Raw genomic sequence first — 19749 nt, forward strand, 5'->3', positions numbered from 1 at the left:
AACTTAGCTATGCACTACTTCTAGAACACAATATATTTTATATTGCATATACTCCAAGTTTTGTCATCATCAAAAAGGGGGAGACTGATGACCCAAAGATTGATTTAAAGATTGATTTTGATGATCACAAAACCTTGAAGTATAAATACTAATGTTTGTGTTGCAAGAAGAAAGATTATTTAGTTTGCAAGGAACATAGCAAGTTGGAAGAATTCAAGAAGGCCTCCAAAGCTCTCAAGAAAAGTTGGAAGAAAGCCACACCTCATTGGCCCAAGATTCAAGTTCAAAGGCTTCAATCTAGAAGAGCAAGTTTTAAGAAAAATTCAAAGGAAAGGCACTCGAGTCGACTCCTACAGTTCCGAGTCGACTCCAAGAAGCAACAGACAGCCGGACAGAAAGATTTATCTCAGAACCTGTCAACGAGTCGACTCCTGAAGAGCGCGAGTCGACTCCGATGCTTGTCGAGTCGACTCCTGGATAGTACGAGTCGACTCCAGGGAGTAACAAGGTAGAAACACAGAGAAGCTATTTTGGACCCTGAGAGCCGAGTCGACTCCTGAAGAACTCGAGTCGACTCCGATGGCTGGCAGGTCGACTCCTAAGGAAGCTAGAGTCGACTCCCAGAGGAAAACAAGCAAAAAAGTCAGAGAGCCAATTTCAGACACTGAAAGCCGAGTCGACTCCCGCGAAGTCCGAGTCGACTCCAAGACAGCGCAACCCCAAAGACAGAAGACGGTATTTTCGTCTTTGAGAGGCGAGTCGACTCCAAGACAGTTCGAGTCGACTCCAAGGCAGCGGTACACCAAAAAGGCAGAAGACTAAGTTTCGGTAACTGAGAGCCGAGTCGACTCCGGGGAAGTTCGAGTCGACTCCAAGACTGGACGAGCCAAAAGACAGAAGATCGGGAGTTCGGGCTCTGAGCGCCGAGTCGACTCCCAGGACTGTCGAGTCGACTCGAGCGGACCAAATTGAAAAGTTGATCTACGGATTTCATGGGAGGAGCCGACTCCGAAAATGCCAAGTCAGCTCCAGATTTTGGCGAGTCGACTCCGGGTTAAGTCGAGTCGACTCCCAGTCGAGAAGATCACTTTAATTCAAATCTGGAACAGTTGCCGAGCCGTCTCCAGAAAAGCATGAGTCGACTCCTGCAACAGTCGAGTCGACTCCAGATCGCGCGAGTCGACTCCGATCCCAACGGAAACTTTGTCAGGAGTTGCAGACTGTGCACAACGGCTCTATTTTTGTCTCTAACGGCTAGATTTCTGGCTCCACGACATGAAAAGCTATAAAATCAAGAGGAGAGCTAGGGGAGACGGCATGGAAGTGGGAGAGAACATTTAGAGAAGAGATCTCAAAGAGATTACAAGGGAAATCCCCCATAAGCACAAAAGGGCCATCCAAAGTGAAATAGAGAGAAGAAGAGCATCCAAGTGAATCCCAAAGCTTTCTCTCCATCCGTGTGCTGCCTCGGTGATCCTCTACTTCGTGCCAAATCAGAAGAGGGTCAAGTAAAGAAGAAGCCGAGCTCCTTCATCTTCAAAACTCGTTTGAGGGCTTCTCTTTACTCTATTTGTTTATATTGTTATATTTGCTTGTTTAAGAAGCTTTGATTTGTTTTAAACCTTTGTTTTAATATCTTGTAACTTGATTCAATCAAGGGATTGAATCAAGGGGTTAAGGTTTGTTGGTGAGCCAAAGAGAAAACCAACGGTGTTAGGTTGTGGTTGGTGAGCCTTTGGGAAAACCAACTGGGTTGATTGTGAACCCGGAAAACAATCGTTGTAAGGTTGTGGTTGGTGAGCCTGTGGAAAAACCAACTGGGTTAGATTGTGAACCCGGAAAAACAATCGGTTGGTTCTAGTCGGTGAGCCTGTGAAAACCGACCGAGTTCGTTGTTATCTCGCAAAACAACAAGTTGGGTTGTGAGCTTGTAAAACAACCGGCTGTAATCTGTAGGATTATAGTGAAATTCCCAAGAGGTCTTGGGGAGTGGATGTAGGTGCTGGGGTGCACCGAACCACTATATGTTTGTTGCGTTTGTAATGCCTCTTGTCATTGTCTAACTTACTCACTTACTTACTTAGATAAATTGCTTGCTTAACTCTTATCCGCGCATCCTTTAGTTGCAAGCATATTCAATCAAGTCACATTCTATACATCAAACTGTTGCTAAGTTTAAATTTCACTGTGCATCTATACAACTTAGCATAATTAATTGAAAAGTTTTAGAAGTAGTCTAAAAGTTTTAAAAGACCCAATTCACCCCCCCTCTTGGGTTGTATCTACTGGGCAACAAAAGCAGACTGAAAGGCAGAAAACTAAACAAAGTGACTCTGTGAACGAGTCGACTCCGAGAATACGAGAGTCGACCCCAAGAGTCGAGTCGATCCCAACAAAGTGCGAGTCGACTCAGAGGCAGTTCAACTCGAAAGATAGAGGATCAGTTTTCGGGCTCTGAGAGCCGAGTCGACTCCAAGATGATCCGAGTCGACTCGAGAGAGAAATGCAGAAAAATAGATCTCTAGAATCCTGAGAACGAGCGGTCTCCAAAAGTGCCGAGTTATCTCCAGATATTAGCGAGTCGACTCCAGGTTTGGCCCGAGTCGACTCCGGGTCGGGACAGCACTTTAATTCAAATTCTGAACAGTTGGCGAGTCATCTCCAGCAAAGCATGAGTCGACTCCAGCAATAGCCGAGTCGACTCCAGATCGAGCGAGTCGACTCCGACCCCAACGGATACATTATTAGGAGGTGCAGACTGTGCAGAACGGCTACAAATCAGTGTGTAACGGCTATTTTTCTAGGAGGACTGCTTAAATAGCTAGAGTGAACAGTAGTAGACATGAAGAGAGTCACTCCATCTATACATTAAGTATTTTCCAACTACCAAGAGTCTATTGAGAGAAAAGACAAGCAAAAGAAGGAAGAAACTTCAATACATTCCTAGAAGTCTTCCCTTCGCATTCAAGGCTCTTTCTCTGACATCAGATCTTCAGTGCACTCAAAAAGGAGACTCAGAGTTCGAGAAGCCCTTTCTTTCTCTTCCAAAATCTATTTGAGGGCTTCTAACTTTACTCTATTCATATTGATTCATATTTGCTTGTTAAGAAGCTTTCCTTGTATCTTTTCCCAAACTGTTTTCTTACTTGATTCAATTAGGGGATTGAATCAAGGGTTGTAAGGTTTGTTGGTGAGCCAAAGTAAAACCCAACGGTGTAAGGGTTCGATTGTGATCCCAGAAAAATAATCGGGTGGTTCTAGTCGGTGAGCCTGTGAAAACCGACCGAGTTTGTTGTGATCTCACAAAAACAATAAGTTGGGTTGTAAACTTGTAAAACAACCGGCTGTAATCCAAGGAATTATAGTGAACTCCCAAGTGAAGCTTGGGGAGTGGACGTAGGAGCAAGGGTTAGCTCCGAACTACTATAAATTGGTTTGTATTTCTATTGGCTGTTGTTCTTTCTCTCACTCTTCATTTACTTTATCTAGTAACTTAACTAATTTGCTTGCAATAGATTTAGTTAATTACTAATCATAGTTTTTAATTACTTGAGAATTAATCCAAACCCAATTCACCCCCCCCTCCTCTTGGGTTGTCTTCTTGGGCAACAAGTGGTATCAGAGCCGGAGCTCTTATATTAAAAGAGTAAAAGATCAAAATGACAACCTCTTTTGGATCTTCTCTTAGTGAGGGGCAATCCACCAATAGACCTCCATTCTTCAATGGAACTAACTACACATATTGGAAGGCTAGGATGAGAATATTTATCCAAGCCCAAGACTATGATGTTTGGAGCATCATAGTTAATGGACCATACATTCCTTCTATTTATGTAGATAACATTACTATACCCAAGCTTGTAAAAGATTGGAATGACAATGATAGAAGGAAGGCACAACTAAATGCCAAAGCAATGAATGTACTTTATTGTGCCTTAGACCATGATGAATTCAATAGAATCTCTACTTGCAATTCTGCAAAAGAGATATGGGACAGACTTGAAGTGACCCACGAGGGCACGAATCAAGTCAAGGAATCCAAAATAAACATGCTAGTTCATAAGTATGAACTATTTAAAATAGAATCTAATGAAACTATCACTTGCATGTTTACTAGATTTACTGACATTGTCAATGGCCTAAAAAGCCTTGGCAAAAGTTATACTAACAGTGACATTGTCAGAAAAGTTCTTCGATCTTTACCAAGGTCATGGGAAGCCAAGATAACGGCGATCCAAGAAGCCAAAGACTTGAACAAGCTGGCGCTCGAGAAGCTCCTTGGATCCTTGATGACACATGAGCTCACAATGAAGCAACACAGTGAAGAAGTGTCCTCCCACAAGAAAAAGGTAATTGTCCTTAAGTCTACTTCTTCTAACAAGGATCCCTCTTGCAGTAGCAGCAGTGAAGAAGAAGACAATGAGGGAGATGAAGATGAGGCTCTTCTCGTGCGAAAGTTCAGAAAATTCATCAACCAGAAGAAGTCCTTTCATCAGAGGAGAGGTTCCTCAAGTTCCTACAACAAGGACAAAGGTAAGAAAAGGAAAAGTGAGGGAATCGGTTGCTATGAATGCAAGAAGCCGGGACATTTCAGAATCGACTGTTTCTTGCTGAAGAAGGGCAGCAAATACAAGAAGAAGAAAGCTCTTGTCTCCACCCTGACAGACTCCGATCAATCATCATCATCATCGGATGAGGAACAAGAGGAAAAAGCAAATTTTTGCTTCATGGCAAATGATAATGAGGTAATATCTGAAACACATTTAGATTTTACCTTTGATGAATTATATGATGCTTTTAATGAACTAATGGATGAATATAAGATAATAAATCTTAAAAATAAAGAATTAAAACTAACTAATCAATCTTACACTCATAAGTACAATAAATTAATTAAGGATAAGGACTCTATCATCAAAGAAAACTTAGAACTTAAAATAAGCAACCAATTACTAACTCAGAAAACTAATACCTTAATTAAAAATAACGAAAGACTAACTAAGGAAGTTTCAGAACTTAAAAACAGTAACCAAACAATAAAAGATAATCTTTCAAAAGACTTAAACTTACTAAAAATAGAAAAACTGAAGTTAACAAAAGAACTTGAAAAATATAAACCTATTGTAGAAAAGTTTACATATAGTTCTGAAAAATTGGAGATGATTCTTAATAGTCAACGAGCTGTGTTTAATAGAGCTGGCTTAGGGTATAAGCCTAAGAATAAACAAAAGTTTCTTAAAAACTTTTTTGTAAAAGCTGGGAAAAGTAAAACTAAAAATATAACCTGTTTTTGCTGTGGAAAAGTAGGACATAAAGCTAATGTGTGTGACCATAGAAAAATAGAACAAAAAAAAATAAATAAAAAGATTTGGGTTCCAAAAGAAACCAACATAGCTAACCTTGAAGGACCCAAGAAAACTTGGGTACCTAAAATTGTATGATTTCCTTGTGTAGGAGTGCTTTGCAGCCGAGGTCGACAAAAACTGTTGGTACTTGGATAGTGGCTGCTCAAGACACATGATGGGTGACAAGGAGCAATTCTTCACCCTAGAGCCTAAAAGGGGAGGTGCTGTGACTTTTGGAGATGATAACCAAGGTCACATCGTTGGCATAGGTAAAGTACAAATCACCTCTTCAACCTTCATTGATAATGTACAATTTGTAGATGGCCTTAAGCATAACTTACTTAGCGTTAGTCAATTATGTGATAGAGATTTTGATGTTTTGTTTAAGCCATCTCTATGCATCATAACCAACTCAATTGACAATAGCTTAGTATTCAAAAGAATAAGACGTGGCAATGTTTATGTAGTAGATCTTGAAGATCTCGCCAATAATAGCCGTTGCCTAGTAGCTAGCGATTCTAAAGTCAATGATGTAAGTTGGTTATGGCACCGTAAATTAGGTCATGCAAGTATGGATACAATATCAAAATTAGTTAAAAGAGATTCTGTGATTGGTTTGCCAAAGTTAAAATTTGAGAAAAATAAAATTTATGAAGCATGTCAATATGGCAAACAATTTAGAAGTTCCTTTAAATCTATAAATTGTGTCTCTACTTCTAGATCCCTTGAACTACTCCACATGGATCTTTTTGGACCAACTAGATGTTGGGAATTGTATCCTAAATGTCAATCGTCAGCATATTGATGATTGAATTTTGTAAATAAATTGATAAATTAATAAAGTATTATTTGGCATTATTCATCATTTCATCTTCAAATGAACTCTTATATGATGAAGTCCTTAGGACTTATGTTATGATAAAGGAGGATTTATCTTTGAGTCCTTAAACTTGTTCGCGACCAAATGATATGTTGTTACTAGGATGACAACATTATCGAGATTAGGTCGTTGTGTGACATATACGTTGGTTGTCCTCTTAACCAAAGAGTGTGGAGACACTGGTATGCCATACAGGTGAAGTGTAGGAGTACATTTTACTGAACGTGACCAATTCCGGAATGCTCTACTATCAAGAGATGTTCCGAGTGAATATAGGTATAAGTTTGGCCCTCTGACCTGAGATCGCAACTTGTGACTAGCAAGCAACTTACTGTACTTTGGTACCGGACTACCTGAATTTCTAATTCAGTGATGGAAGGTCACTGGGTGCAGTCAAGTACTTGCGTAGTCAGTTGTGAGTCGAGATGGAATTGACGCCTCCTGAAAACGGAAGATAATGTCTTGTGATTAATTTAGCAAAACCTTGGCCAGGGTAATCCCAGTGAGGAGTCACGGGATATCTAAAGTTAATCACATAATGGATGTACTAATTATAAGGTTGACAGTGAGCTCTAAGTCATCCTGGCATTAGGAGTCAAAGGGATTGAATTATACAGTAACCATAGTTCAGGGTTCCAGAATATTTGCTTCGCATGTATTCGGCCTATCCGGACGTCGGGTACCATTGCTAGATGGTCACATCGATTAGTATAGGAAGACGTTCCTATACTACCGGCTTAGGTTCGAACCTATGAGGTCACACGCATAGAAGTTTCTAGGTTGATCAAATGGTTGATTGATGATTAAGAATCATTCAGGGGTAATTTGGTCAATTCGATTGACAAATTATCCTAAGCAAAAGTTGCATTAAAATAATTATTGAATTATTTGAGGATTAATTAGCAATTAGATTGCTAATGAACTCAATTTGATTGAGTAAATTGGGCTTAGGTTGAGCCAAATTGAATAGGATTCAATTTGGGCTGCATCAGGGTTTGACCTAATTGGATTGGGTTCAACCCAAGTAGATTGAGCTTGACCCAATTGATGGGACTTGACCCAATTGGATTGGGCTTGATCCAAATCAATTAGAAGACCTTATTTTATGAGGATTATGAGTCCAAATAATCAGAATTGGATAAGGAGAAGAATCCCTAAATTTTAGGAACCCATCCTTATCTTCTTGGAGAAGAATGACACCTTAATTTATTTCCAATATTTTCTATGCCTATCCTCCTTATTTTTGGCCAAAAATTGGCGTGAGAAGAGAGGAGGCGTGGGGCTAGAATTCCTATAAAAATGGCGCCTTAAATCTTTCTAGAAAGATTTAGATGAATTTTCTAATTTGTAGGGATTGCATGGTGCATGAAATAGGGTGGTCTGCGGCTGAAATTTGGACGCATGAATTCCTATCTTTTAGGAATCCAAAATGCACGAAATTTGGATATGTTTATCTCCTCTTAGCTGCCAAACCACTAGAATTTTTTGGGAATTTTATCAGCCAAATTAGTTGGCTAAATTAGGTGTGATATGTGGGGGGATCTTTTGGCTATAAAAGACCCCCATGCCTTGGGTTCAAGATATACCATATTTAGAAGTTTCAAAAAATTCTGAAAAAAATCCCTGAGGGCCTCCATCCCTTCTTCTCCTTCTTCCTCATATCCATCCTCCATCTCCTTGAAGAACAATCAAAGGTTGAGTGTTTAGAAGAAGAAAGCTTCAGCCATTGCTGTGTTCCTGCGCGAGCTAGCACTCCCGCGGAAGACGATCTAGCTAGGGCTTCGCGTGTACTTCTCATAGAGGCCATTCGTGTGCGTGGCTGCGAAGTCAAGGATCAGATCCATAAGTTTCTTCCATCATAAAAGGTATTAATCCCACATCAATATTTTATTTTGGAGTCAGGGTCTAGGTCTGATTTCCCGAGGTTTTACCCTCCTTTGGGGCTCCTCACGGAGTTATATCCAGAATCCATTCGATGGATATTCGGAGATTAATCAGAATAGAGTTCTTAAGTTTCAGATCTGATAGTTAATCATGCATGAAAATTTTAGCATAATTGTTTAAACGATTCCGGCATAATCCTATGTATTTTTAAGGTGCTGATTTCTAGATTTGATCTTGTAAGCATGCATGAATTAAATTGTTTGATTCGATTTTTCTGCTGCATTTTAAAACTTAAAAAGAACTACGTATGGCTTGATCCCCCTTATGAAGGGGTACGTAGGCAACCCGATCAGGTTCAGCCATGGTTTTAAAAAAAAAAAATCAGCATGCTTAACACCGAAGAACCTAGGATTCACTTTCAGTGGTATCAGAGCCAGGTTCATGTTTAAACTTTTATGTTTTAATTCTTATAATTAAATCTGAAATCATGAGCATGCTTAGATTAGATCTAAAGTATTTTTTATGATTGATTTAATTGTTGATTATGCATGATTAACTAGATCTGAAATTTTGAATGCATATGATGCATGTTTGTGTTAAGATTTGTAACATAAATAAATCTGAAATCATAATATTGTTTAGATTAGATCTAAATAAAATTTATGATTCATATGATCTCTGATTTTAATGAACAAATCAAATCTGAAAATAAAAGTGAAAAACAAATACATAAGATGTATGTTGTTTGTATTAATTCATGTTGTTATGTATATGTGATGCATGAACATTAAATATAATGACTTAAACATGAATTAAATCTGATTACATGTGATTAATTACAAAAACTCAGATCTGAAAATATGTTTTAAGAACTGAAAGATTGTAATTAATATGTAATTAAAAAGAAATATGCAATGATCAAAACTTTCATAAGTCTAAACTTAATTGAGAATTAAGTGTTATGAAATAGAATTGTAACTCAATTAATTGACATTGCATAATTTTTTGGGCATATGGGTTAGCTTGAATCAAGTTCCTAGGATTGGGTTAGACCTAAGGTTAGAATCATACATGGACAAATAGAATTAATTGATCAAATCTAATTAAGTAGTAACTAGATTAGGTCAAGAAAATTCTAGATCAATTTACAATAGTTGTAGATGGATCAAGTCCATGTCTTTGATTAGACCAAGATGGAACTTGATTTAGGCTCAGAGGTGTAGCCCGAGTCATTTGAGTAATCAAATCGAAATTGATTAACCAGTCGGTGTCTAAGGTAAGTTTGGCAGTTTTGACCAGTGGTTTTTAATTGGGAGCTACTCGCACTGATTCGTCTTTGTCGAGTTAATGGCATATCCCTTCCACCGATCTCACTTACCTGGCCGACATGGTCAATCACATTTTGATTGGATCACTTAATGATTCGAGTTAGCCCATGCCTATAAGGAAAATCAGTTTGACTGATTTAGGTGCCTCCTTAACCGATTCGAGTCTAATCTGATTTGGTGAAGTCAGTGGGAGAAATTAGACTAACCGGATCTTCTTATCTATCCTAATTAAGAAATCCTCTAAAATTATTAGGTCCTTAAAATGAAATGGTTATGGGGATAACTGGTCATAGCCTCCCATTAAGTTGGGTGATAATGGGTCCAATGTTTTGATAATTATTGGAGGCACGACACGCCTGGTACTTATCAAACATTGGAATTGTCATTCAATATATGATGAGTTAAGTGTACCTTCAATAGGCGGTCATGAGGATGATAGTGCTATTTTGATGATTAACAAGCAATAATCTAGAGTATGTTATAAGTTAAATCGATACTTCATTTATAAGTTTATTACTCTCAGTATATTTTGTATTAATTGATATAGATACATTTCATTGTTCATTTGAATGAATCTAACCTTGAGATGCAGCAAAGTGTGGATTGAGTCGACCCAAAGGATGATTGGGTCGACCCCGGCACATCAAGAAAACATTTGGCACACTTCTGCAAAAATGGCAAAGATGAACAGTGAGTTGGGTCGACCCAAGGAAAGCTTGAGTCGACCCAAGGATCAAGATCCTCAAAACAAGATAGAAAAATGGTTCTCTGGATTTACTGAGAGGGTCGACCCAAGAAGTAGTTGAGTCGACCCAAGCTTGAGTCGACCCAAACCCTGAGAGGGTCGACCCAAAGGCAAGACAGAAAAGAAGACAGAAAAGGTTCTCTGGAAACCCTGTTAGGGTCGACCCAAGAAGAAGTTGAGTCGACCCAAGTGAACCTTGAGTCGACCCAAAGAAAGGTTGGGTCGACCCAAGTGAAGGAAGGCTGAATTATAAAGTTTCTGTGTTTCTGAGAGGGTCGACCCAAGGAATGTTTGAGTCGACCCAAGTGAAAGTTGGGTCGACCCAAGGACAGGTTGAGCCGACCCAAACACGGGCTGAAGCATAACGGCTTGTTCTGCAGATGTACTTTTTGTCCTCCCAAAAATGAGTAACGGCTAGTTTTTTGAATTCTAACCATTGGGGCTTGTCCAATGGATGTAGGAAGCTATTTAAAGGGGCACTATTCATCAGATAGATCATCCCTTCCAAAGAATATCAAAGAGTACACAAGAAAGAGAAAGTGCCCTAATCTTCTTCATCCAAGTGCTTCATTCAAGAATCAAAGAAAGGGGTTGAGCAGATTCAAAGAGTCATCAAGAGCTCCATCCTCCCTTGAAGAGTGAAGCATCCTTGACAAAGAAGAGAGAAGTCACTACAAGCGATAAATACTTTCTAAACTCTTCTTTGTTGATTATATTGTTTTATTTGCTCATCTAGGAGTTTAAATCTTCCTTCTTTATTTGTTAAACTAATTGTAAAGGTTGGTTGGTTAGCCCGCAAAACCAACGGAATAGGTTGATTGGTAAACCCGGAAAACCAATTGGAAAGGTTCGTTGGTGAGCCCGTAAAACCAACATAGGTTTTTGGTGAACCCGGAAAACCAAAGTGTAAAGGTTTTTGGATTGTGAGCCCGGAAAACAATCCAACTGTAATCCGCGGGATTATAGTGAATTTCCAAGAGGTCGCTTGGGGAGTGGACGTAGGTGCTAAGGAGAGCACCGAACCACTATACTTTGTGTTGTTTGTATTGTGATTTGTTTTAGCTTACTAATCATTCATTTAACTTAATTAAGTTAGTTAAATTTAAAAGAAACCAATTCACCCCCCTCTTGGCTTGTCACCTTGGGCAACAAGTAGTATCAGAGCAAGGTGCTCCAATAGTACTCATTGATCTCACAATCAAGAGTTAAAGATCATGACAACCCAAGTGGGATGTATTATGAGTGAGGGGCAATCCGCAAATAGACCACCTCTATTTAATGGCACAAACTACACATATTGGAAAGCTAGGATGAGGATATTCATTCAAGCTTTAGACTATGAATTATGGTACATCATTACTAGAGGGCCTCACACACCCACACTTAATATAGAGGGCACTATCATACCCAAATCAGAAATGGATTGGAATGAAAGTGATATAAGATTGGCACAATTAAATGCAAAAGCTATAAATGTACTTTATTGCTCTTTAGATATAATTGAATTTAACAGAATATCTACTTGCATCTCTGCTAAAGAAATTTGGGACAAACTTGAGGTCACTAATGAAGGGACGAATCAAGTTAAGGAGTCAAAGATAAACATATTAGTACACAAGTATGAATTGTTTAAAATGGAATCTACTGAGTCCATAACTGATATGTTTACTCATTTTACTCAAATTATAAACGGGCTTAAGAGTTTAGGAAAGTCTTACACTAACTCTGAATTGGTGCGAAAAATTCTCAGGTCTCTACCAAGAATTTGGGAGGCCAAGGTAACCGCAATTCAGGAAACTAAGGACCTCAACACACTGCAATTAGAAGAACTTCTAGGATCACTCATGACCCATGAGTTGACAATGAGAGAAAATTCGGAAGAAGAGGTCAAGAGAAGAAAGCCCATTGCCCTAAAGACTACCACCCCTAAACAACAAACTGAATCAGAATATTCAGATAATGATGATGAATTTGATGAAGAAGGGATGGTTATGCTTGGAAGAAAATTCAAAAAATTTATGAGAGGTAAGAATAGATTTTATAAAAAGAAACCCTTCCTCAAAGGTAGCTCAAGCAAAAAAAAGGGTAAGGACAAAGAAAAAGAAAAAGAAACTCCTATTTGCTATGAGTGTAACAAACCCGGGCATTATAAGATAGATTGCCCAGATTTGAAATGGATGGCAAGAAAACTGAAAAAGAAGCACTTCATGGCTGAATGGAGTGAAAGTGAGGAGTCAAGTTCGGAAGAGGAAGATCATCAAGAGATGGCCCAAATGTGTCATATGGCCAATGACGATGAGGTAGATTCTGAACTTGAATGTGATTTTACTGTTGACGAATTACATAATGCATTCTTAGAACTCATGGAAGAACATAAGAAGCTTATCATTAAAAATAAAGTTCTAAAAGAAGAAAATCAATCTCTTATCAAAGATAAGTTAAAACTGTCTCATAACTATGAAACATTAAGTAGGAAACTTACAAATGAAACCAAGATTCTAATTGCTGAAAACATCAAGTTAAAAGATGATGCTGAAAAATATAAATCCTTGGTAGATAAATTTACACTTAGCTCTACCAAATTAAATATGATTCTTGATAGTCAAAAAGCTGTATATGATAAGGCTGGATTAGGATATAAAACAAATAGGAAACAAAAATTCTTAAAGAACATTTTTGTAAAAGCTAAAAATAAAAATATTACTTGTCATTGCTGCAACAAATTAGGACATAAAGCATATGAATGTAACTATAGAAAGTCCAGTCAAAACAAATTAAGTATTAATCAAAAGATTAAATTCAAGAAAGTTTGGGTTCCAAAAGGAACATCAAGTACTAACCCTAAAGGACCCAACATAGCTTGGGTATCTAAAGTTCTTTCTTGATCTTGATTGCAGGAGTGTCTTGCAGCTGATAAAGTGGAAAAATGATGGTATCTAGATAGCGGCTGTTCAAGACACATGGCCGGTGACGTAGACCAATTTGTCACCTTGGAATCAAAGAAGGGTGGAGTAGTAACCTATGGAGACAATGGTAAAGGACATATCATTGGAAAGGGTAAAATTTTCATTACTCCATCCATTTTTATAGAAAATGTCTTATTAGTTAAGGGATTGAAGCATAATCTGCTTAGCATAAGTCAATTTTGTGATAAAGGGTTTAAAGTCACATTTGAAGCATCTGTTTGCATAATCACAAATCCTAAAGATAATAGCATTGTACTTGTAGGACAAAGGCAAAGAAATATTTACTTGGTAGATCTTCATGATGTAGGCAAGAAAAATGGATTATGCTTAATTACTACTGAAGAAAAGAAAAATGAAACAAGTTGGCTTTGGCATCGTAGACTAGGACATGCTAGTATGGAATTAATCTCAAAACTAGTCAAGAAGGAATTAATAAAGGATGTGCCAAAATTGATTTTTGAAAAGGATAAAATCTGTGGACCATGTTCTTTGGGAAAACAAACTAGATCATCTTTCAAATCAAAGAATATAGTATCAACAACTAGGCCTTTTGAACTTATACACATTGATTTATTTGGACCCACTAGAACTGCGAGTCTAGGAGGGAAAAAGTATGGACTAGTTATTGTTGATGATTTTTCAAGATATACATGGGTTTCATTTTTGGCACATAAGAATGAAGCATTTTCAGAATTCTTGAAACTATACAATAATATCATAAATGAAAAGAAACTCACCTTAGTAGCAATTCGAAGTGATCATGGTACTGAATTTGAAAATCAACACTTTGAAGAATTTTGTACTAAAAATGGTATTTCACATCAATTTTCAGCACCTAGAACGCCTCAACAAAATGGGGTTGTTGAAAGGAAAAATAGGATATTGGCAGAAATGGCACGCACAATGTTGTGTGAGTCAAATCTTCCAAAGTACTTTTGCGCTGAAGCTATAAGCACTGCTTGCCATATTCTAAATCGAGTTTTAATAGGACCAATAACTAAGAAAACTCCTTATGAACTTTGGAAGAATAAGAAACCAACTGCTAAATATCTTAAAGTTTTTGGATGTAGATGTTTCATCTTAAACAATGGCAAGGAGGATCTAAGTAAATTTGATGCCAAGTCAGATGAAGGTATCTTCTTAGGATACTCCACATCTAGCAGGGCATACAGAGTATTCAATAAAAGAACTTTAGTAGTGGAAGAGTCAGTCAATATTATATTTGATGAGTCTGATAGTGAGTCTGCTAGGAAAGAAAATATTGTTGATGATGATACAGGAATTATCGACTTTGAAAAGTTGAATATTGATGACGTGCCAAATCAAGATAAGGGAGATGATTGCGTGCCACCTCAATCCCAAAACTTGCCAAAGGAATGGAGGTATGCATATGGACACCCTAAAGACTTAATCATTGGTGATCCATCTCAAGGGGTAAGAACTCGATCATCTCTTAGAAATTTAAATGATTATCTTGCTTTTGTTTCACAATTAGAACCTAAGACTTATGAAGAAGCTGAAAAAGATACTAATTGGATAAATGCCATGCAAGAAGAATTGAATCAATTTAAAAGAAGTAATGTATGGACATTAATTGAAAGACCAAAGCATAACTCAGTAATTGGAACAAAATGGATATTTAGAAATAAATTAGATGAAAATGGATTAGTCATAAGAAATAAGGCTAGACTTGTAGCTAAGGGATACAATCAAGAAGAAGGAATAGATTTTGATGAAATATTTGCTCCTGTAGCTAGATTAGAGGCTATTAGATTACTTCTAGCATTTGCATGTTTCATGGATTTCAAATTATATCAAATGGATGTGAAGAGTGCTTTCTTAAATGGTTTTATTGAGGAGGAAGTATATATAGAACAACCTCCTGGTTTTGAGAATCATGAATTGCCAAATCATGTGTTTAAACTACATAAGGCTTTATATGGATTAAAGCAAGCACCAAGGGCGTGGTATGATCGATTAAGCAAATTTCTGCTTAATAATGACTTTAGTAGAGAAAATGTAGATAAAACTCTATTTCTCAAAAGAAAGGACAAAAATCTATTAGTGGTACAAATATATGTAGATGACATAATCTTTGGTGCCACAAATGATACTCTTTGCAAAGAATTTGCTGATTTAATGCATGGAGAATTTGAAATGAGTTTGATGGGAGAACTAAGCTTCTTTCTAGGATTACAAATCAAACAAACTAAAGAAGGTATTTTCATTCATCAAACTAAGTATACAAAGGAAATACTAAAGAAGTTTGGGAATGAAAATCATAAAGGAGTAGGCACTCCAATGAATCCTACTAGTAAGCTAGACAAAGATGAAAAAGGCAAGAGTATTGATATTAAGCTCTATAGAGGACTAATTGGATCTTTGCTCTACCTTACTGCTAGTAGACCCGATATCGTATTTAGTGTAGGAATATGTGCTAGATACCAATCGGATCCTAAGGAGTCACATTTAAGTGCTGTTAAAAGAATCCTTAGATATTTAAGAGGAACCACCAATATAGGATTATGGTACTCAAGAGACTCCTGTCTAAATTTGCTTGCATATTCAGATGCGGATTTTGCCGGATGCAAATTAGATAGGAAGAGCACAAGTGGCACATGTCAATTCTTAGGAAATAACTTAGTATCATGGTTTAGCAAAAAGCAGAATTCAGTGGCACTGTCCACAGCTGAAGCTGAATATATAGCTGCTGGTAGTTGTTGTGCTCAAGTATTATGGCTTAAGCAACAACTAGAAGACTATGGAGTTAAGCTAGATAATATTTCTATTAAATGTGATAATACTAGTGCCATCAATCTTACTAAAAATCCAGTTCAGCATTCTAAAGCCAAACACATAGAGATAAGGTATCATTTTATTAGGGATCATGTGCAAAATGGAAACATATGTATTGAGCATATATGCACTGAAAAATAATTAGCCGACATATTTACAAAACCATTGAGTGAAGATAGATTCTGCATACTAAGGAGGGAATTAGGCATATGTGATCCTTTTTATTGAAGAAATATAAAAGGGAACTAGTAGTTTCATGATACATTCCTCCAATTTCTAAAAACCCATGAAACATGAGTCAAACTTGTTATCTATAGATTCCTTACTCATGTATCATTGTCCCAGAAAGAATTTATAAGGATTGGAAGCAAGAAGAATTTTTAGACGCAAAAAGGAAGAGAAAAGAAAAATTCTGCACTTGGGTCGACCCAACCCAGAATAGGGTCGACCCAACGTTGAGTCGACCCAAGAAAATTCTTGAGTCGACCCAACGTCGGGACCCCACTGTTAAAAGGGGACCCGAGAGCAATGTTAGGGCACTGTTTGTCCTTGTCCTCTTCTGAATACTCTAATCCCCACTCTCCAAACTCCTCCAAACTCCTCCAAACAGTAGATTACCTTAAGATCTTGGAGAAATGGGACCCAAAAGAGCCGTAGCCAAGAGATCCGGAAGAGTCACACGGATCCAACGTGAGGAAAGGCAACCTACGGAGCCATCTACCGTGTCTCCACAACGTGAGGCACGTGCGGAGCCACCTCCTCCTCCTTCCTCCTCTGCTATACTTGCAAGATTTGCGGAAAGACCGGTTACAACGGGGAGAAGGATCCATTCCGAGTTCTTTGATCAAGAAGGGTTTCGGTTGAGGGAATGGATCCAAAGGCAAGGTTGGGAGTATCTTTGCTCCCTAGATGTGTTGATCTACCCCGGATTGGTTCAAGAGTTCTATGCCTTCCTTAAAACTGGTATGGGAGGGCTTGTTTCGAAAGTTCGAGGGGTTCGAGTTCGAGTTTCCGAGGAGAGCTTGAGTGAGCTACTTCATCTATCCTGCGTAGGAGCCACTCCGGAAAGGCCAGAAGATAAACTGAGAGCCCTACAGTTGATCATGGAAAATGAGAACTTCAACTTTTTCGAGAAGGTAATAGCTAGTTCTCTTTCTGCTGAAATGAGATTACTGCTCAGTATAATAAACAGAATTTTATTTCCAAAGACCGAGAGATTCGATCTCATCACAGAGCGAGATCTAGCAGTGATGGAGTGTATGATTCAGGAGATACCCCTAAATCTTCTGGCCATGATACTGAGACAGATGAGGAAAGTGATCTGCAACTCTAGGGTATCACTACCTTATGGTATGATACTCACTTTGATTTTTCGGCAGCATGGTATATCTGTTGAGGGGGAGGCATCCAAGAGTCTGCTTCATACTGACACATACACTGCACGGACACTTATACGCATGGGATATGAGAAAGTCAACGGGCAGTGGATTAACACTGGAGCAGGCATTCAGGGTGAGGCACCAGAGGGAGATGCACCAGAGGCTGAGGATGAGGAGCATATGGATCATCCTACTGCACCTTCAGAGGCTGGACCATCGTCATCTGTTCCTCCGAGAGATACGGATGAGTTCTGGAGCAGGATGACTGAGCTCATGTCAGCTCAGGCGAGGACTATCACTGACGGGCTGATGAGCCGATTGGACGTCCGATTGGACGTCATGTCTGCTGAGATCAGTGATTTGAGGCAGCAGATAGGAGCACTCCGGAGAGAGAGAGAGAGAGACCCATGGACCATCTGTGCCGCAGGCTGCTGAGTCAGAGATCTCGGCACAGAGTCATCCAGCTCGTCGTGCTCCACGCCAGACACAGTCTCACCAGACTCGACCTCCCCTCGCCACGTACACTAGGAGGATGAGGACTAGATTCCAGCCATTAGATTCTTCCTAGGCTGATATTAGCATTTCTGTTTAGAGCCTAGGCTAGATATCTAGTTCTCATATGTATCTTGCTTTTATCATGTATCTTGCTTTTATCATGTATCTTTAAATCTTGATTAAGGAACATTGTATCTGCTTTTGTTTTTGGACATGAATGTACTCAAATGTTCCTATTTTGATCAATGAAGTTTGAATGGTTGTTATTCATTGCATCTTTTCCCATGTACCTATTTGATGATAACAAAAAGGGGGAGAAGTAAAGAAAGAGTAAATAGGGGAGAAGTAAAGATAAAAGTAAATAGAGTAACAAAAAGGGGGAGAAGTAAAGAAAGAGTAATAAGGGGAGAAGTAAAGAAAGAAAGTAAAATAATTTGTAAAACAAATTGAAAATCATATAGGAAAGCATATACATCCAAGGGGGAGCAATTTGCAACAATGAAAATGTTCAACTTAACAATTTATATCAAATTTCAGAATTTGGCACACATAAATTCAGAATTTGGCACGCACCTTTCACACCTCGATACATAACCTGAAACTCATGTTTTATCTCAAATTTTTGGAGTTTCATCTTTAATGAATTATAAATGAAAGGGGGAGTAACACAAAAAGTCAAATTGGCAACATTTAAATGATATAGGGGGAGACTTCACTCTTATATATGAAAAGCTGAAATTCAGCAAGTCAAACCCTTTCAAAAACTGAATTTAAGATAAGTATCAATAGGCTCATACTCTTTATTTTGTAATCATCAAAAAGGGGGAGATTGAGGATGATAGTGTTATTTTGATGATTAACAAGCAATAATCTAGAGTATGTTATAAGTTAAATCGATACTTCATTTATAAGTTTATTACTCTCAGTATATTTTGTATTAATTGATATAGATACATTTCATTGTTCATTTGAATGAATCTAACCTTGAGATGCAGCAAAGTGTGGATTGAGTCGACCCAAAGGATGATTGGGTCGACCCCGGCACATCAAGAAAACATTTGGCACACTTCTGCAAAAATGGCAAAGATGAACAGTGAGTTGGGTCGACCCAAGGAAAGCTTGAGTCGACCCAAGGATCAAGATCCTCAAAACAAGATAGAAAAATGGTTCTCTGGATTTACTGAGAGGGTCGACCCAAGAAGTAGTTGAGTCGACCCAAGCTTGAGTCGACCCAAACCCTGAGAGGGTCGACCTAAAGGCAAGACAGAAAAGGTTCTCTGGAAATCCTGTTAGGGTCGACCCAAGAAGAAGTTGAGTCGACCCAAGTGAACCTTGAGTCGACCCAAAGAAAGGTTGGGTCGACCCAAGTGAAGGAAGGCTGAATTATAAAGTTTCTGTGTTTCTGAGAGGGTCGACCCAAGGAATGTTTGAGTCGACCCAAGTGAAAGTTGGGTCGACCCAAGGATAGGTTGAGCCGACCCAAACACGGGCTGAAGCATAACGGCTAGTTCTGCAGATGTACTTTTTGTCCTTCCAAAAATGAGTAACGGCTAGTTTTTGAATTCTAACCATTGGGGCTTGTCCAATGGATGTAGGAAGCTATTTAAAGGGGCACTATTCATCAGATAGATCATCCCTTCCAAAGAATATCAAAGAGTACACAAGAAAGAGAAAGTGCCCTAATCTTCTTCATCCAAGTGCTTTATTCAAGAATCAAAGAAAGGGGTTGAGCAGATTCAAAGAGTCATCAAGAGCTCCATCCTCCCTTGAAGAGTGAAGCATCCTTGACAAAGAAGAGAGAAGTCACTACAAGTGATAAATACTTTCTAAACTCTTCTTTGTTGATTATATTGTTTTATTTGCTCATCTAAGAGTTTAAATCTTCCTTCTTTATTTGTTAAACTACTTGTAAAGGTTGGTTGGTTAGCCCG

Source organism: Phoenix dactylifera, unplaced genomic scaffold (genome assembly GCF_009389715.1).
Source record: "Phoenix dactylifera cultivar Barhee BC4 unplaced genomic scaffold, palm_55x_up_171113_PBpolish2nd_filt_p 000202F, whole genome shotgun sequence".
Lineage (NCBI taxonomy): Eukaryota > Viridiplantae > Streptophyta > Magnoliopsida > Arecales > Arecaceae > Phoenix > Phoenix dactylifera.